The sequence below is a fragment of the Cornus florida genome, unplaced genomic scaffold (assembly GCF_030987335.1).
Source record: "Cornus florida cultivar Cherokee Brave unplaced genomic scaffold, ASM3098733v1 CherokeeBrave_3.0.0_Hap2_Chr07, whole genome shotgun sequence".
Classification (NCBI taxonomy): Eukaryota; Viridiplantae; Streptophyta; class Magnoliopsida; order Cornales; family Cornaceae; genus Cornus; species Cornus florida.
The window spans coordinates 57,051,926-57,062,765 of NW_026775577.1; the positions used below are offsets into that span (position 1 = coordinate 57,051,926).

Genomic DNA, 10,840 nt, shown 5'->3' on the forward strand with positions numbered 1-10,840 from the left:
AGCTAATGACATGAAATTAAACTAATTAAACTAAGGGAGAGGCACAATCCATCAAGAAATGAGTATAAACTATCAAATAAACCATAGAAACATGACATTAAGCACTAAGTCTTGATAATCTCTAGGTCTATAGCATCAACATACATAGACATGCATCAATAGCACAAGAAATAGAGATAAACACATGAACATCTATTCTAGCATACATAGACATATGGATAGAATAAAATAATCAATTGGAAGCATTAAACCATATAAATCATTGAAGAAACAAGATTTATATATATAAAAGTGTCAAGACATGAATCACAATACAAATCCTCTCAAAAATACAAAAATCAAGAAATAGAAAGCATGCTTAGAGCTAACTCTAGCCCCAAGAGGATATCTAGCCACTCATGGATGATGTCCTCCAACCCTCAAGGGCAAGCTCCATGAAGAAATCTGTTCCTTGGTTGATGAAGAGTCTCCAATGGTGTCTCTAGCCTCCTCCTCTTCTTTTCTTCATCCCTAAGAGTTCTCTAAGGTATGGTATGATATGAGATAATACAGTATGATCTCTCTATTCTATAGTACAAAAAGTAATTCTTATCCTAATATAGGTAGGTAAAATGACACCCAAAATGAGCTGGGGTCATACAATAAATAATCCCCAATGATTGGATAAAGGACAACTTTTGTGAGCTGGAAATTAAACTTTTTCGCACTGGAGGAAGTTTGATCGATCGAACCTTGGACTTGGATCGATCGAACATGGCTAAGATCTATCGAACTGAAGTTACTCCTTTCTTTGATTAATCCCTGAATTGCTTCAATTATGCTCTTATTTGGTTGAGTTAGGTTATTTTGGGGATAAGTACCTGAAAATGGAAATAACTCGAAATCAATACAAAACGGTAATATAAAGTCGATAAAGGTTCTAGAATACCTAAGCTTAAAGGGTTTAAATATGCACTTTTCAGCACTCATCACACCCCCAAACCTAAATATTGCTAGTCCCTAGCAATGAACTACAAAGTAAAGGAATGAAATGAACAACTATACAACTATGAACTAGAAAGCAATAAATGGATAACGCCACTTTCGTAGGGAACACGATTGCACTTAGCATATGCAACAAGCCTTTTAAACCCCTAGGTTACCCCTAGTGGACGAGTGAAGTCTCATGAGGGTTTCCAGAAATGATACCCACAAACATTAAGCTCATTTTTTCTAAAAAGGCACCAATATTGCAAACAAGTATTGAGAGAAAACTACCTCAAGTATGCAATTTTTCAAACATTTCCAGGCAATCTCCCAAAATTTCAACATCAAGCAAGCAAATATGGTTCTCCACACATTAAGAAAATGATCATGCAAATCAAAACAACTCTAAAATCCTTTTTGAGTGGACCGGCTTCAAATGTGTTGTTATCTAAGCCAAGAAAAGAATTAATCACATCCTTACCCTTAAATTAGCACACAAATCAAGTACCGATCATCAAGGCAAAAAGTGGACCTTTTATTAAAGCTTTATTGTTTGAGGTGCGCTTATTCTTTTCACTCGAATTTTTATTTTTATTTTTATTTTTTAAGGATTAAAGATGGAAGCAATGTGCAATGTGTTGATCTATTAAGCTTTCTAGTAATTCATGAGGTCGAGCGTTAGGTCAATGACTCCCAAACCAGACGGCTTTAGGGCATTAGGCGTTCAAACACCCCTATGGAGTTACAAGCTCAATTCAACTAGGCTACAAATCACGACAACCTCCATCTAATTATTTCCCACTTCTCACCATTTGGGAGAAGTCTTCACTTTTTTTATTACTTTTTTAACTTTTCTTTTCTTTTATTTTTTTTTTATTTTTTTATTTTATTTATTTTTTTGTATTCAATTATTAACCTAGAGTTTAGGCCCTCTACCTTTCGGCGCGAGAAGTTCAGTGCTTGATGAGGCTAGAATCCCGGCTACTCAATGAAAAGGGTTTGTTATCCACCTTTATCAAGAATGAAAGCTTTCAATGCACTACTAGCCCAATTGGGATATAACTAATTCAATAATCAACAAAGTATGTATCCCACAAATGAATGCTAGTGTGCGCCTGTGCTAGTGTAGAAGATGACTGTGGATAATTGCCGCTTGATATATACGCCAAATTGATGTAGTGAATGTGCGGTTCAAGAAAAGCCTTTTGGGTCAAATTTAAATTTATAAAAACCACTACCAACACTACTACTAACGTAGCAAGAGTGGGTAGGGATTGTCCTAAGGGACTGTGAGGATCGAGCATTGTCGTGGAATCACAATTAGGGCTAGTAGGTCGAGTGATCAAACAATTGGTTGGTTGGTAGATTAAAGAGCAACTAAATTAAACTAAGTAATAGCAAAATAGTGCAATTAAGAGTAAGTAAGAGAGAGTGAGAGAGAGATCTTGGGTTTAGAGATCACCACCAAGCAATGCATTTCTATATCATTGACAAGTGATAAATGAGGGCAAATAGTGAGTTGCAATATTGGTGTGTGTGTATTTGGTTGATTCAACAAGTAAGGATGACTAGTTAAGCATGTATTGTCTAAACATCATGTGAAAGGCTTAATATATCTAAGTTATAAAGCATTTATTGTGTAACCAACATGTGAAAGGCATAATAAATCAAAACAAATCATTAATCCTTTCATTAAGCTCACAATCCAAATACAACACAAGGATAGAGACATATGCTAATTGCATTCAAAAGCTTGGATCATCAAACAATAAGCATAGATTGTCCTCCCATTTAACACTACACTACAACTACGCTACATCTACACTACTAGCATGAAAATAAACTAGGGGAGAGGCACAATCCATCAAGATATACGCATAAACCATCAAGAGAATCATAAAAGCATTCCTTTAAGCACAATGTTTTGACAATCTCTAAATCTATAGCATCAATACACATAGACATGCATCAATAACACAAAATCTAGAGATAAGCACATGAACATCTATTCTAGCATACATAGACATAGGGATAGAATGAAATGACCAATTGGAAGCATTAAACAACATAGATCATTGAATAAACAAGATCTATATATATCAAAGTGTCAAAACATCAATTACAACACTAATCCCTCAATAATACATAAGATTAAGATATAGAAAGCATGCTTGGGGCTAACTCTAGCCCCAAGAGGATGTCTAGCCACTCATGGTGATGATGCTCCAACCCTTAAGGGCTAACTCCATGGTTGAAATCTGCTCTTTGTTGATGAAAAGTCTCTAATGGTGTCTCTAGCCTCCTCCTCCTCTAAGCTTCCTCTCCAAGAGATGATATGAAAAATAATGTTGGCTCCCCTTGAAAAAGCAATCCTTATCCTTATATAGGTAGGTCAAAATGACACCTAAAATGAGCTGGGGTCGTACACACAATATTCCCTAATGATTGGATAAAGGACAACTTTTAATGAGATGAAATTTTGACTTTTTCGCTACTGGAGGAAGTTCGATCGATCGAAAGTAAGTGAGATCGATCGAACTTAGGCTAGATCAATCCAACTGGCTGAGCTTTTTAGATAAAGACAAATCCGAGATATTTATGGGAGATATTTATGGGAAAAGGACAAAAGTGGTTAGTGGGTGGTACAGCTGTGGATAGGATCAATCATTTGAATAAGGATAAAAGTGTTTAATCGATCGAAGGATGGTGTTGGATCGATCAAACTTTTGGAACTTTATGCTTTTGGGTCAAGGCTTGGATATATCTTGAAGTGCTGAAATCGATCATTGTTCGATCGATCAAACCTTGAACTTGGATCGATCAAACTTTGCTGTTTGCCACCTTTGGCTTCATTTGCTTCCTTCTTTCTCTACTTTGCTCTTTTCTTTGATTAATCCCAACATTTCTTCAATTAAGCTCTTATTTGGCTGAGTTAGCTTATTTTCAGGCTAAGTGCCTGAAAATGGAAATAATACGAAATCAATCTAAAATGGTAGAGTAAGATAGATAAAAGTACTAGAATGCCTAAGCTTAAGGGGTTTAAATACGCACTTTTCAGTGCTCATCACACCCCCAAACTTAAATATTGCTAGTCCCTAACAATGAACTAGAAAGAAAAGGAATGAAATAAACAACTATACAAGTATGAATCTAGAAAATAATAAATTGATAACGCCACTTTCGTAGGGAACACGATTGCATTTAGCATATGGAACAAGCCTTTTAAACCCCTAGGTTACCCCTAGTGGACGAGTGAAGTCTCGTGAGGGTTTCCAGAAATGGTACCCATAAACATTAAGCTCATTCTTTCAAAAGAGGTACCAATATTGCAAACAAGCATTGGGAGAAAACTACCTCAAGTATGCAATTTTTCTACCCTTTCTAAGCAATCTCCCAAAATTTCAACATCAAGCAAGCAAGTGTGGTCCTCTACACATTAAGAAAATGATCATTCAAGTCAAAACAACTCTAGAATCCTTTTGAGTGGATCGGCATCAAATGTGTTGCTATCTAAGCCAACTAAAGAATTAATTGCATCCTTACCACACAAATCTAGTACCGATCATCAAGACAAAATGTGGACCTTTTCTTAAAGCTTTATTCATCTAGGTGTGCTTATTCTTTTCACTCATTTAATTTTTTATTTTATTTTATTTTTTATTTTATTTTATTGAGGATCAAAGATGGAAGTATAGTGCAATGTGTTGATCTATTAAGCTTTCTAGCGATTCATGAGGTCGAGCGTTAGGTCAATGACTCTCAAACCAGACGGCTTTAGGGCACTAGGTGTTCAAACACCCCTACAGACTTACAAGCTCAAATCAATTAGGCTACAAATCAAGACAACCTCCATCTAATCATTTCCCACTTCTCAATTTTTGAGAGAAGTCCTCACTTTTATTGCCTTTTTTTTTTAATACAATTATTAACCTAGAGTTTGGGCCCTCCACCTTTCGGCGCGAGAAGTTCAGTGCTTGATGAGGCTAGAATCCCGGCTACTTAGTGAAAAGGGGTTGTTATCCACCATAATCAAGAATGAAAGCTTTCAATGCACTACTAGCCCAGTTGGGATATAATCAATTCAATAATTAACAAAGCATGTACCCCACAAATGAATGCTAGTGTGCGCCAGTGCTAGTGTAGAAGACTAGAGTGAATCACAAAACAATCACAAAATCAAGATGATGTGGACCACAAATACAAGCAAGATATCAATCTTTCGAAAAATTTACTCCTAAATGGCTTCCACAAGTCATACAAGGAGTATTGGCCTCTCAAGTCAAGCAATTTTTAAACTTTAAGCAATATAGTCCTCAAAAGATCAAAATCATAGCTAGATATGGACCAATCATAGAAATATCCCTCAAATACACAAGTCATGCTAAAAATTTGAATTTAAAACTAACACTGTAGAGCACCATTCCCCCAAACTTAAATTGCACAATGTCCTCAATGTGGAAAGAGAACAAAGGAAAGAGTATACCAGTGCAACTAAGTAAGAATGATCGGGACTGAAGTTTCCGAAGTGGGTGGCATTGCCCCCCCAAACTTGGGATGAACTGTGGTCTTGAAAATTGGCACTTGGATAAACTTATTAGATAACAAAATGGGATAATTAGTGCACAGTGGTCATGCAAATGTAAATGGGATAAACAGATAACGAAACGAGAGAGGTATAAGGGTGGTCCTGGAAATTGGGTAGCACTCTCTCACTGAAGTCACTGTAATGCACCTGATGGAGTCAAACATACAGATATGAGAATACAATCATATGACATTCATAGCAAAAATAGATATATAAAATAGAGAAAGTGCAGGTACAACAAAAATATCAAAGCTGACAGACCGGCTGTAAAAATAATACAGTGACAATAATAAAGTATCAAAAGGAGAGAGGGATCATAAGATAGAAAGGACTAGGAGCTCAGGAAGATGAGGTAGGACGGGCAGGTCTGGCTCCGCGGATGTCTTTGGATAAATCTCTGAACATGGTCGCGACATCTGTGCGGAAGGCAGCAAACTCAACTCTGTGGGCTGTGAGGTCAGATCGGATGGTAACAACAGCATCCTCGAGCATCTGCAGATGTACTCCAAAGTCAGGGGTCATATCTGGAGTCTTAGGCATAGATGAATCAGAAAAAAGCTCCGAAGTCTGCTCCTGCTCATGCATGGGCGACCTGGCTGGAGAGTTCTGCTCTATATCGTCTACAGGGTGCTCTAAGTCGATGTCTAAATGCTCAGCAGCTGGATCGACTGGTGCATCGTCCGCTACGGGATGTGCTACTGCTGCCTCTACCGGTGCCCCTACATGGGCCTGTGCTGCCGCCTCCTCCTCTAACTCTAACTCTGTAGTCGCCAGTATGGCATGGATCTGCAGACGAGTGATAATAGCTCTATAGCTCTTGTCCTAATCCTTCTTGAGGAAGTGACAGGAACCTCTCTTGGGGTGCTCTTGCGGGTGGATGGGATAGCGCTGGTCAATGAGAATCTGGGTGATGAGATGGCTAAATGGAAGAGACTTGGCCCTTCCGGGCACCTCCTTGCTAACGTACTCATCGTAGAGCTTCCTCATCATGCTCCAGATAAGCGTAGGAATAGACACCCAGTGGCCTGTATAGAAGGCGTACAAGGCTGCTAGAAAGTTGCCCCGCCTCTGAATCTGTAAACCACAGGTCATCCAGCAAGAATGTCCGGGTGGCAAAGGTCTCGCCACCGGCATGGTGACCTGTGAGAAAAATCGCCATATCGGCGTAAGAAGGCCTATGGAACCTAGGATATGTCTCGTGTAGCTCAGGCGGGCATCGATATGGACAGCAAGTCGAATGGGCCAGAGTATCCACTGTAATGGTGATCTCATAGCCATCGATAGGGGTGATGAGCTCAGCTGTAGTGCGCGGTGATGGTCGAAGGTTCTGGTAGAACAACTGTACCAGTCACGGGTAGATTGGATCTGTTCTGGTAGAGCCTCGCTGAATGATGTCCTGATAGCCAGATCGAGTCAGCACTGATCTGGAGAAGAATGCGGTGTCAAATGCTGACTCGTGCTCGATAGTCATGTGTGCATATCGAGGCGTGAGTGTGTTACGCTGTAGATGAGCTGGCTGAACAGGTGGAGCCGGCTGAGCTGGTTGCTCAGCGCCTCTATGCAGTGGAAATGGTGATGGAGTGAATGCTGGATAAGCTGGCGACTGGGGTGGAGTAGGGTGTAATAGCTCCTCTATATGAGAGGGCTGTGCAGTCTCTCCAGTCCGCTGTCGGACTCTCCTCTATGTGTGCTCGGGGCTAGGATCCCGGACATGAGATGGACTGGCCCAGTCGTTAAGTCTACGGTTGAAGCCGTGACGGTGTCTATGTGCTACCGTCTTAACGCGAGCCATAGTCTGCAAATAGAAATTCAAAATTTAGTGCTAGCATATATAGAATATAAAGCACAATATAGAAACATGTATGTAAAATAAGATAAACGAAACAAAATATCGCATGATTCTAAGCAAGTGGCAGAATATGAAACATACTAAACAATGTGAGTATGAAATGCATCCAATGTGGAATATCACAGGTATTGGGCATATATAAGGTAGCATGAACATAAGATAAGATGAATGAAGTGTGTATATGAGATCTGTGAAATTCGATCGATCAGACAGAAAGCTGAAATATGCAGGTTGATGCAGGCTCAAAATTTTTCTAAGTGTTGAGTCATGAGATCGATTGAACTTGGAAGTTGGATCGATCAAAGGTCTCTTGATCAATCTTGGAGTTCGTTTGAACGATGGGACAGAGAGGTGATTTGGATGCAGGTTTCTACAGGTCGAAAATTTTTCTAAGTGTTGGATGCAGAGAAGAGTTCGATCGATCGAACTCAAGTTTGAGATCGATCAAACTTTTCCAAATACTCAATAATGACATGAAAGCTTATGCAATCCTCACCAAAGTTCGTTGAAATGCATATGAACCAAAAACAAGTATCTAGACTTCGCAAGAAATGAAATGAAAGATAGAAATGGGGGAGGAATAGGGTTTTGACACCCTATGAATGCTTTTACTAGTCTTTAACGTCTCTAGCAAGACATTGGGCTCTTTTAGCCCGGATCAAAGATCTTATAATGCATCCCCTCCTTGTTCGGGTGATGGATGCTTTGAACTCCCCCCAACAAATGGTTCTTTGAAGAACTTGTTGGACTAAGCTCAAAAGACGTCTTTGGTCCCTTGTCTATGCAATTACAACCTTTGGGCTTCCATGCCCTTTCAAAGCAAAAGTTTGAAACAAGAATTTTAGAATGCAAGGTTGAAGATGATCCTTTGAAAGTTTTGGGTTTACACAAAAGCTCATTTCCTTGGCATTGAAGATCATGACATTCATCTACAACATTGACTTCTCCTTCATATTTGTCAAATGAATTGGGTGTAGGATTAAAGATATTCAACTTTACCTTTATGTGGCCAAATGAAATCTTTATTATCCCCGTCTTACAATTGATGTTGGCATTACCGGTTGCCAAGAAAGGACGGCCAAGGATAACGGGAATTTGGCTCTTAGGATTGGGAACCGGTTCCGTGTCTATGACAACGAAATCAACCGGGAAGAAGAATTTGTGAATCCTTATCAAAACATCCTCAATTATACCCCTAGGCTTCTTAATGGATCGGTCGGCAAGTTGCAAAACTACCAACGTCGGTTTCAATTCACCTAAGCCCAATTTGACATAAACCGAGTATGGAAGAAGATTAACACTTGCTCCTAAGTCAAGAAGCACCCGATTAATGATATGATCACCAATAATGCATGATGTGGTGGGTGAACTGGGGTCCTTAAACTTTGGAAGAGTGTTATGTTGCAAAGTTGAGCTTACTTGCTCGGTCAAAACCACTTTTCGTGGTGCTTGGCTCTTGTTCTTCTGCTTTTGGGTGCACAAGTCTTTCAAGAATTTGGCATAAGCCGGAATTTGATTGATTGCATCCAATAGTGGAAGATTAACTTTCACTTGCCTAAACATTTCCATGATTTCATTGGTTTTTGCCTTTTGCTTGTCTTTTGAAATGGATCCTTTTAAGGCATCCAGAAATGGAACCTTTGGTTCAAACACTTTTTTAAAATTTTCTTTTGAACTCTCTTCAACACAAGAAGTTTTCAAATCATTTTTCAATAAAACCTTTTCAACATCCTTTTTCAAAACTTTTTTTCAAACACATCTTTTAAGACTTTCTCATCTACAAGGTCATGTATATGCAATGAAGGAGGAATGGGATGTGAAACGAGACGGGTGACAACTTGAGGCTGCACCGGTTCACTCTCTTCATTAGACATTCCAACTTGATTGTTCACAATCCTACCACTCCACAAGGTAGTCACCGCATTAACATGTTCAATGGCGTGGCTTTTCGATGAGGAATGGGTTTCCACAACACATTGTTGTTTAGGTGGGGAATTTATAGGAATCTTTCCCTTCTCTCTTGCATTGAGAGTGCTTGCTATTTGCCCTAATTGGGTTTCTAGCTTTGTAATAGATTGAGAGTGAGAATGAAGCAATTGAGTGTTAGCCTTTAAAGTGCCCAAAGTATTCAAAACTTTCTCTTCAAATGCGGGACTTCTAGTATTACCTTGGGAATAGGATTAGTTGGGAAAATGAGAATTAGCAAATTGATTCCCTTATGATTGATAGGGTCTATAACCTTGGGATCCTTGGTTTTGAAGTGTAGGTGGAATGTACTTCCCTTGAAAACCGCCTTGGGAAGGGTTTGAGCCCTCTCCTTGGTTTTTCCAAGAGAAATTTGGATGATTCCTCCAACTTGGATTATAATGAGTACCATAAGGATTGTTCCCTTGGTTCACAAAAGCCGCATTGACTTGTTTATTAGGTTCATTTTGCACTAGGACAATGAGAAGTAGAATGAAGAACACTAGAACAAGTCATACATGCTTCATTTAATGCACGATGAGAATGGTTAGGGAAGGAAGACACTTGGTTCGCCGAATTTTGGTTAATCAAAAATTGATCAAACCTTTGAGATAAAGACTTCATTTTGGCGACTATTTCATTTGAATGTTCGACTTGATGTAAGCCAACACTCTTCCTACCTTGTGAATTTCTACTATTATTTGATGATAGTGTTCTATGCAAAGAATTTTCACTTATACTTTCATAGAGCCACACGTCATCCTCATGCCTATCAATATAAGAGCTACCCATGGAAGCAACAACCATACCCTTATAGTTGTTCGATAAGCTCTTAAAGAAGTATTGAACTAATTGCCATTTGGGCATGCCATGATGTGGACACTTCCTAAGCAATTCATTGAAGCGTTCCCATGCCTCATGAAACGTTTCTCCATCCCCATGTGAAAATTCTCGAATTGAGGTCCTCATGGCATTGGTCTTAGAAACCGGATAGTATTTCTTCAAGAACTCTTGTTGCATTTCTGCCCAAGAAGTGATTGAAAAAGGCCTAAGATTGTTGAAGCAATACTTTGCCTTGTCTTTTAAGGTGAATGGAAAAAGTTTGAGTCTTAAAACCTCTTCCGGCATGTCCGTATATTTTACGGTGGAACATACTTTAAGAAACTCATCCAAATGCTTGAAAGGTTCTTCACTTGGAAGTCCATGATAGTTAGGAAGCATTTAAATGGTTTGTGGCTTAATTTCATAATGATGTGCTCTAAATGGAGGCAATTGGATGCATGTAGGTGCATTGTATTCGTTAGGCACATAGTGATCTTTTAAAGCAAGAGGTGGATTAGCTACTTGAGGTGCAACATGAACACCTTGGTTTTGAATTCCTTGATTGTTGATGTGAGGTTGTGGAACATACATTGGCCTTGGCATTCCATATGGAACTTGGCTTTGTTGTTGTGGTGGTTGGTGAATGAATGGCC

General features: G+C 39.1%; 1 pseudogene; it reads left to right on the forward strand.

Annotated features, from left to right (window-relative positions):
- Positions 1-10,230: 10,230 nt before the first annotated feature.
- LOC132267827 (small nucleolar RNA R71) lies at positions 10,231-10,329 on the forward strand (annotated as a pseudogene).
- The last annotated feature ends 511 nt before the right edge of the window (positions 10,330-10,840 follow it).